This window comes from Hydra vulgaris, chromosome 12 (assembly GCF_038396675.1).
Source record: "Hydra vulgaris chromosome 12, alternate assembly HydraT2T_AEP".
NCBI lineage: Eukaryota > Metazoa > Cnidaria > Hydrozoa > Anthoathecata > Hydridae > Hydra > Hydra vulgaris.
In genome coordinates this window covers 32,572,124-32,580,862 of record NC_088931.1, presented here as the reverse complement: position 1 = coordinate 32,580,862, position 8,739 = coordinate 32,572,124, and positions in this window count along the sequence as shown.

Here is an 8,739-nt window from a genome sequence, read left to right as displayed (position 1 = left end):
ATGCAAATTTTAGATTTTCAACTGCAGACAATCTTTTCAATGATTTAATGGTAAGATGTTTCAAGGCCTATAGCACTCAACATTAATTTAACATTTTGGTGTATTGTACACACACAAACAGAATGTTTACCTTTTGGAGCAGCAAGGATGCAACATTTAGGCCGAAGACTGCAAAATTTAGAAAATCTAATTTTATGGCCTGGGTACTTTGTCTTATATGCCACATAGAGCTCCTTTAAGTTACACAAAATCAATTTTTTTGACATGTATTTTTTTTCCCCAACACTTACGCAGTCTTTTTTACCTGGCATTTGCCTTGAATACTCATCGTCACAGTAAAAAAGCTTTACTAGTTTTATAACATCTTTACTGATTCGATGCTATTTAACCACATTAGGGAATGCTATGATGCCTTTTTGGTCGCGTAAAAACTTTGCATTATAAATTTTGTGTTTGGAAACTGAAACTTTTGCTGCTTATCTGGTAGACCAAGATTTGGGGTTAATGTCAAAATTTGAAGTTGCTGCCTTCTGTTAGAAACCTTAAGTTTTTCTTTTATGCATCCTATAGGAAGTCTCAATCAAGGCTTTTTAGAGGTTTTGGGTAAATAAAATTTTAGAGGAGACACCTCAAGTTCGCCAAAAAAGTACTGTTGAGCAATGATCTTGTTGATTCCAGTATAATTTCTTTTTCCATATTATCGTCAGTTAATTTTATCTCCAACTCGTTCTCTTCTGATTCTTCACTTGATGCTAATTTATTTCTGCATTTTGGACAAAGTTTTTCACCTTTACAGCATAGGTACTTTGCTGTATCCAAGTTGATTTCACGAAGACTACCTAAAAAAAAGAAGAACTCTTTTAATATGTATAAAAATTTTAATAAAACCTTAAAAAGTTTAAAGTTGTAAGGCATTTAATAGTACACTTTCAGAAGTCAGCTAAATGGTTAAATATAGCTGAAATAAAATTTGGCTGCCACTAAATTCATTATTGTAACTCACAACATTTTCACAAAATTAAAAGTTATGATTACTATAAATACCTTTTATAACTTTGTTATGAATGGATTGCAGCACCGTGTTAATTTAATTGTATAACGCTTCAAATAAACACGTTTACGATGGAGACAAGTTGTTGGTTTGACATTTATTATTAAGAGCCCAGTCCTCCACATTAATATTTCTCTTTCATATTTAGGAATATCTTTAAAAGGTTCAATTCCCAGCAACGATGTATATGTTTTGAGATGACATTCACTTTCTAGGTTGATTCCAATGGAGCACTGTTGGCTGTTTGCCATGACTAAGTAACTGAATTACCAAACAAGATTTAATAATTATTTAATCTAAAATTAAAATAATATTTTTTATTGAAATTTGTTATTCTTAACTGTTGTTTCAAAACTAAATTTAGACGACATAACTGACGTCCCAAAACTATATTTACACGTCACAGCAGGCGTTGCAAAACTATATTTTTCATGATAATTCACTTTACAAAACTTTATTTATTAATCAAATTTAACCTTAATGAACTGTTTTTACACACCACAATTGAACCCATGAGAGTCAGGCAATTTGTGAAAATGTTACCCTGTTTTATGGTTAAGTAATATTATACTATTTTAAAATTCAAAAATTTTTTTAAAATATTAGGAATTGGGTTAATTTCTCTTTATCTTTGTATTCAACACCTTTAAAAATGTTCAGGTACCAATCTTTAGCCAAATTCTTCACACTAGATCTTATATTATTCAATTAAAAGTACTACTACAAAGTTCATAATGGCAGAAGTGGAAAAAAATAGGGCGTTTTAGGCTGAATTTCAAAACGTCATAACTTTTAAATTGCTTGGATTTGGGAGCTTAAACTTTATTTTTTTTGTTATATTGTTAGGTATCACTGGTTCAAATTTGAAAAAAATCTGAGAGGGTGACTGAAATATTTCAATTTTTTGTCTCACTTTTACATGGAATTACCCACTATTCTTTAATTCGCAAAGACTCCATTAGTCACATGCTTGGCTTGGGATATACATAGCATCAATTCACCTATTTGTTGTGAAACCAGGTTTGAATCCTTTGGCCATTCTTTTATGTGCTTCCGCTTAGCACCTCTTCACTCTATCACCTTTCTCTTTGGAATTTATTGTTCTCCTTCTTCCCAAGACTACACTCTTTTAGATATTAATTCTGATCAAATTGATCATGTTCTTTCTCTTCTCTGCCAATATTGTTTTAGTGACTTTAATGCTCATTACACTTAATGACTTGGCTCTAACGCCACTTACTCTGTTGGCACTAAAGTCTATAACTTCTGCATTTCTCAATCTCTTACTCAGATAGTTAACTTTGTGACTCGTTTTCCTGACAACCTTAATCATTTACCTTCACTCCTTGATTTATGTCTGGTCTCTGATCCTAGCTTGTGTTCAATTTCTCCTTTTTCTCCCTTTGGTGGTTCTGACAATGCAATGATCTGTTTAAATCTTTCATTTCGTACTTCCATTTCAAACTCTCCCTATCATCGGACTACTAACTGCTACCCTAAAGCTGACTGGGATTCTTTTCATGATTTTCTTCGTAATGGTCCTCGGGCTGACGTCCTTTCCTTTTCAGCTGAAAAATGCGCCTCCTACTTAACCTCCTGGATTTAGATAGGAACGGAAGCTTTTAATTCTTCTTGTTGGTTCCTAGTCAAGCCTCATTCAACTCCTTGGTTTTCACCCTCTTGTATCGTTGCTATATATAATCGTAATCATTTTTTTCATCTTTGGAGGCTGAGAGGCTAGGGCTATTGCTCTTGACATACTTAAGGCTTTTGACAAAGATTGGCATGCTGGCCTTCTCCATAAGGTTGTTTCATACGGTATATCCATGAAAGTTTTTGAGGTTATCAAATTGTTTTTTTCTAACCGCTATATTAAAGTCATCTTTGAAGCCATACACTCGTCTTTATTTTCAGTAATTTCTGTGGTACTTCAAAGTTCTATCCTTGGTCCTGTTTTGTTTCTTATCTAGATTAATGACCTTCTATTCAACCTGACATCTAAAGTAGCTCTTTTCGTTGATGACTCAACTTTATACTTCTGCCTTGACAATAAGTCTTCCTTTTTCGATCACTTAGAACAGGCAGCCGAGCTTGAATCTGATCTCACTTCTGTAACAGATTGGGGCTCACAGTGGCTTGTGAATTTTAAACTAACAAAACTCAGTTATTTACTGCAAACTAGGGCTGTACCAGATTTAATTTTTCCAAATCCGGCCGGATTCGGATTTGCCGGATTTCTACTGAGAAATCCGGTCGTACCGGAGTTGGATCCGGATCTCGAAGCAAAATTACAGGAACCGAAATCCTGTACATCTCTTCTTGGTTATGAGAATAGTCAACAATGCTGACCACTTTCAATACCAAGTGACAACTGTTTTCAAACTTCATTGTTGCTATTAAAATAAAAGGACACAATTTCACATAATGTAACATAAGATAACTAAATAATTGATAAACGATTGAAACTTTCAATGTGAAAGTGAAGTAAAATAACTTTAGTTTCTGTTATTTTTCTATAATGTCTTTGATCAGTTTTGAATTGTACTTTAGAAATATTAAGCAAGCTGCATTATATGGCAAGAGTGAACTACGATGATCATTGAGGACCTCCCCAGCAAAACTGAACAAACGTTCTAATGGTAAACTTGTCGATGACGCATCCAAATAAATGATAGCAAGCTACTGTCGCCAGAGCTGGCAATCGTTTCATGCTCAGGAAAAAAAGTTCCATAGAATTTTTTATAAACTTTTGAAAAATATGGCCAATAGAAGTTCTATTGAATTCTATAGAAGTTCTATTGATTTTCTCCTGATTTTTTTAGAAATTCCTATACAACTTTTTTTTCTATAGAAACAAAAAAAAATTTTGTAGCAATTTCTATGGAAATTAATCAACTCTCTATAGAATTTCTATCGGTCATATGTTTTAAAAGTTTATAGAAATTCTATAGAACTTTTTTTCCTGGATATTGTCACTCCGCCACTGGAGTGGATCAGCGTGTCAATTCTGCCAGATATTGGCTTAACTGAGTGTCAATGGCTGTTGATAATTGCTGTGCCACCAGGGGACGTAGACGTAATAATTTCATCAATACATTGCCAGAATAATGATGATGATGAAGAAAAATTATCCAGCCGGACTTGTTTTGGTATATCTCATGCAGACATTGCAGGAGCCGGAGCCAAAATCCGGTACAGCCCAACAAAAAACAAGTATCTCAGTATAGTCGTCATTCCTATAATAATGAATGGCAACCCTCTTACTGAGTCCTCTTTTTTACGTATTTTTGAATTATCGTCTACTACTTACCTTTCATGGAAGCCATATATACAACTGATTGCTAAAATAGCATCTGCTAAGGTTGCTTCTCTTTATCGTACTCGTCATTGATCTCTCCTGATTCCATTCTCTACTTCTACAAATCTCCTATTCTTCTCTGAATGGAGTGCTGTTGTTATATTTGGACTGGTTCTTCTAATGGTGCTCTTTCTCTTCTAAACATGGTCTAAAAACGCGTTGTAAACTTAGTTGGACTCGCTCAATCTGCTAAGCTTGAGCCTCTTTCCTATCGTCGTAAAGTTGCATCTCTTTCTCTTTTCTACAAATACTATCACTGTCGCTGCTCAAAGGAGCTATCATCTCTAGTACAACAACTAAAACTCAACCTCGCTTGACTCGTCTTTTATCAAAGTCTCAACCTTTTACTGTATCTGCCCCTGCATACTCTAAAAAATTTTATTTGTCAAGTTTTTTTCCCCGCACGCTTTGGAACTCCCTCTCATCTTCATGTTTTCCTGACTCATACGGCCTTTAGCTTTTCAAGTCTTCTGTCAACTTTTCTCCTTGCTCTATTACTCTACTTTTTTTCCTAGTAACTCCCATCTTATTAGTGGTTGCTTACTGTAAAATAAGAGTTTAAAAGATCAAGAGATGCTGGTGTAAGTTGAAGAATGGTATGCTCAACTGAATTTTTTAAGCAGAATACCTAATAACGGTCGGTGAAAAGTTTTTCAAATATTGTCAATATACAAGAATTTGTTTTATTGTACATTTTACTGTTCTTGTGGTGAGAAAACATAGTGAATCATATGTTTCATAGAAATAGAGCAAGTATTGAAAAGAATGTGTAGGATATCCTTGATTCTTTGAAATGATAAAGTTTGGCATGTTATTTTTAATAAAAACTTTACAAACTCTTTTTAATCAATTTTGATATCTTATAAGCTTCATCTTATTCATAGCTGAAATAATTTTTACTATAATATAATCGTTTTCGATTAATTTATAACAAAATTTTTTAACAACTTTTGTTTTCTTTTCTTTTAATGGTTTGTTTTTAAAATTTTTGTAATAATAAATTTGAATATGATTTTAATATAAAGACATGCTGTTTAATTTAGATTTCATTAACATTTTTTGTTCCAGTGTTTTTTGGAAGAACTAGCTAACTAAGAAGATGTATACCCTAATATATATATATATATATATATATATATATATATATATATATATATATATATATATATATATATATATATATATATATATATATATATATATATATATATATATATATATTAGGGTAAGGCAAAAAACACCAAAATTCTGTATGCCACTTTACCAAAGAATTTCTAATTCTATAAAATACTTGCAGTGATTTCTTTCTTGTAAACATCATTATTGAGACAATTTTTACGGAATCTTAATGATTGAGAAGCCTAAATTAAAAAAAAAGCTTTATTATTAAAACTTATAGTCAAACACATTAATCTAATTTGAAAATTAAAACCAATCTGCTTTTCCAAAAAGTTACCTCTTTTTTTCTGAGACAAATCTCCTCAGGTTATCATAGGGTAATGAGGGGCAAAATGAAACACTTAAGCTCTAATTGACTCTGCTTCAATACTTTTGCAGCCATACTCCATAATCCTTTACAAAAACATTCACAGTTTTAAACACTTAAAGTTTTAACTCTTTCACTACCCTTTCCTAATGCCCATTTATTTTCTATTTTTTGTTCTTTTAACTTTTTTAATTTTTCAGAGGATTCAAATAGTGATTTTCTATAATGTGATGTCGTTATTATCTGTAATTCTTTTCCTTTTCTTGGTAATAAAGTGAAATAGCTAAAGTATTAGAAAAGCATGGTATTACTAAATTATAATCAATATTTTCTGAACATCCTGACGACAAAGGTAATAAGGTGTTTGAATTAACTTGTAAATTAATTTTATCAGGTTTATATAAGTTGGCATTAGAGCTTTTGTCATTTTTAAACTTAATGTCTGGAATTATATCCCGACACAAAAGAATAATTCCAGATGTACAAAAGCCAGAGTAGGCAACTTCTACTGAGGCAGCTTTATGATATGCTTTAGAGAATAACCTCTAAATTGATAATTTGTTATATTTGTCCAGGATGCTCATGTAACCATGATCCACAATATATATTTTAAAAAGTTTTAAGCGGTTTAAAACAGCAGTTGTCATTAAACCTCGTTCATTACTAGTTACAGAAAAAACACAATGTTTTCCTTTTATTGTTATAACTTTAACAACTTTTAATTTTTCATAACAACTTCTATTCATTGAAATAAATATTCACAAAACCTTCTGTTTAAACCATAAACACAACTTAAAGACAAACCTTAAGGCTTTCTAATTGAAAGGTCTGGATGTCTTTTTAAAAACCCACTTACTATCTTTAAAAATCTCTTCCTGCAACACCATTATACCTATTTAATGGATAAACTATTTTGTACTTTGCAACATACTGGCAACTCGTTGAATGTCACTTATAGACAATCCATTTCTTTTTTGTAGTTAACTAATTGACTTTCAGTATCATCTGGCAATACTTAATTGAACCAAGTGATTTTTTATGCATAATAATAGTCTAAACTCTTTAATTTTTTTTAAATCCTTCAGTGTAAAGCATCTTTGTTTACGATAAATGTCAAAGCTACTATTTTCAATGAGATTTCTTTTAATTTTAACATAACATGCTCTGCTCAGAAAAATTACCATATTTAGTTTTTCCCATAAAGTTTCTTACCATATTTAATTTTCTAAATAAGTTGATATCGGCAAAACAAAAAGTTGATATCGGCAAAACAAAACAAAAAAAAAACAGTTGATATCGGCAAAACAAAAAAAACAAAATGTCTCGTTTTGCCCCGCAACATGTTGGTATCGAATTTGTGTAATTTCCTGACAATTTTGTCAAAGAAATGAAATATCAATATATGGAAATGAAAAAGCACTGCCTAAAGGTGATAATAAAACACTAACTTTGAATATAAAATTTTTTTCCGCTCCGTAAGATAAAAAAACACTGAGAAAAATTGAAACAACAACGCTTCGAAATTCGTAATTGTCATATAGCCAAGAGATGAAATGGTTGTCGTTCTCTTCATCTTCTTCATTTCAAAGTGACTCAAGATATTTTTAGTAACAATAAACAATTTAAGAACTCAACTAAACTTTTAAAAACCATTAAAACAATAAATTGCGATGTTAGGATCATTATAAATGCGGTCTGTCTCATTTTGCCCCGTTGTCTCATTTTGCCCCGTCTTACCATAGTTAATCTTCTTTTCAAACTGATTTCTTATTATCCTTCAGCCTTTCAAATAACTCAGTCTATGATCCACTTGTATTATCATCAGTAAGAGCACTTGAAAAGTGCTAAAAGATATTTATTTTAAGCCACTTATTTAATTTTAACAAGGGCAATCATTTAACTCATTGAGAAATATTCTTAACTAAATATGAAAATAGATGTAGAAATATCTTATGATACTTTGTTCATATTTAGCTTTTTTATAGACATGACGAGAACAAGCCATCCAAATCAAAGCTTTTGCTCTCCACTGCACAGTGGGCCGGATATTAGATATATGGCGGACAAAACTTTTAGATCTTTTTTTTTACTAAATCCCTTTAAATGTCCAAAGAACCACTTTGTATTAAGATATATTTACTTTTATTATAAATTTTTGTTAAGTAGTTGCTAATACTAAAAATTATTTAACAAACTTTATAAAACTTTAAAAACGCGGATTTATAATTGTTTAATTTCAAATTCTTTAACTTCTTAAAATTGTGGAACTAAATAACAAACTCTTCTGGTGGAATAAACTTAAAAAAAATTTGATGCAACAAACTTTAAAAATAAAAATGCGCACTTCAGAAAAAATGAAAATTTATCGCTAGATTTGAAACTCTATTATTGAATTATCATATGTCCACGACGTTTTGAATAAGTTTATAGATTACTTATTATCTCTATATATAATAATATACTTTTTTTATTTCAACCTATTGGCTGCACATTCTGTATGAACAATATTACAACGTTTTTATTATTATAAAGTCTACTAAGTTCTCAAGGTATTATGCAAATGATCAACAGGCACTCTTTATTCATCACTGTTTTCATTTTAACTTTCCTGTTTGTAACACTATATCCTGTAGCATCATCAAATCTAGCTTTGCATCTAAACGTCAGTTTAGTTAATATCTAAGCATTGTGATTAGCACAGTCGTTTGTATATCACACAACTTTTAAAGAGTGTATTTTAGAAGATCTTTCAGCGGTATTTAAACTGAATAGCTATCTATATGAATGTTCTTAGGATAGCATTTAGCTTTTAAAGATCTTATATCATTATATAAAAGATATACG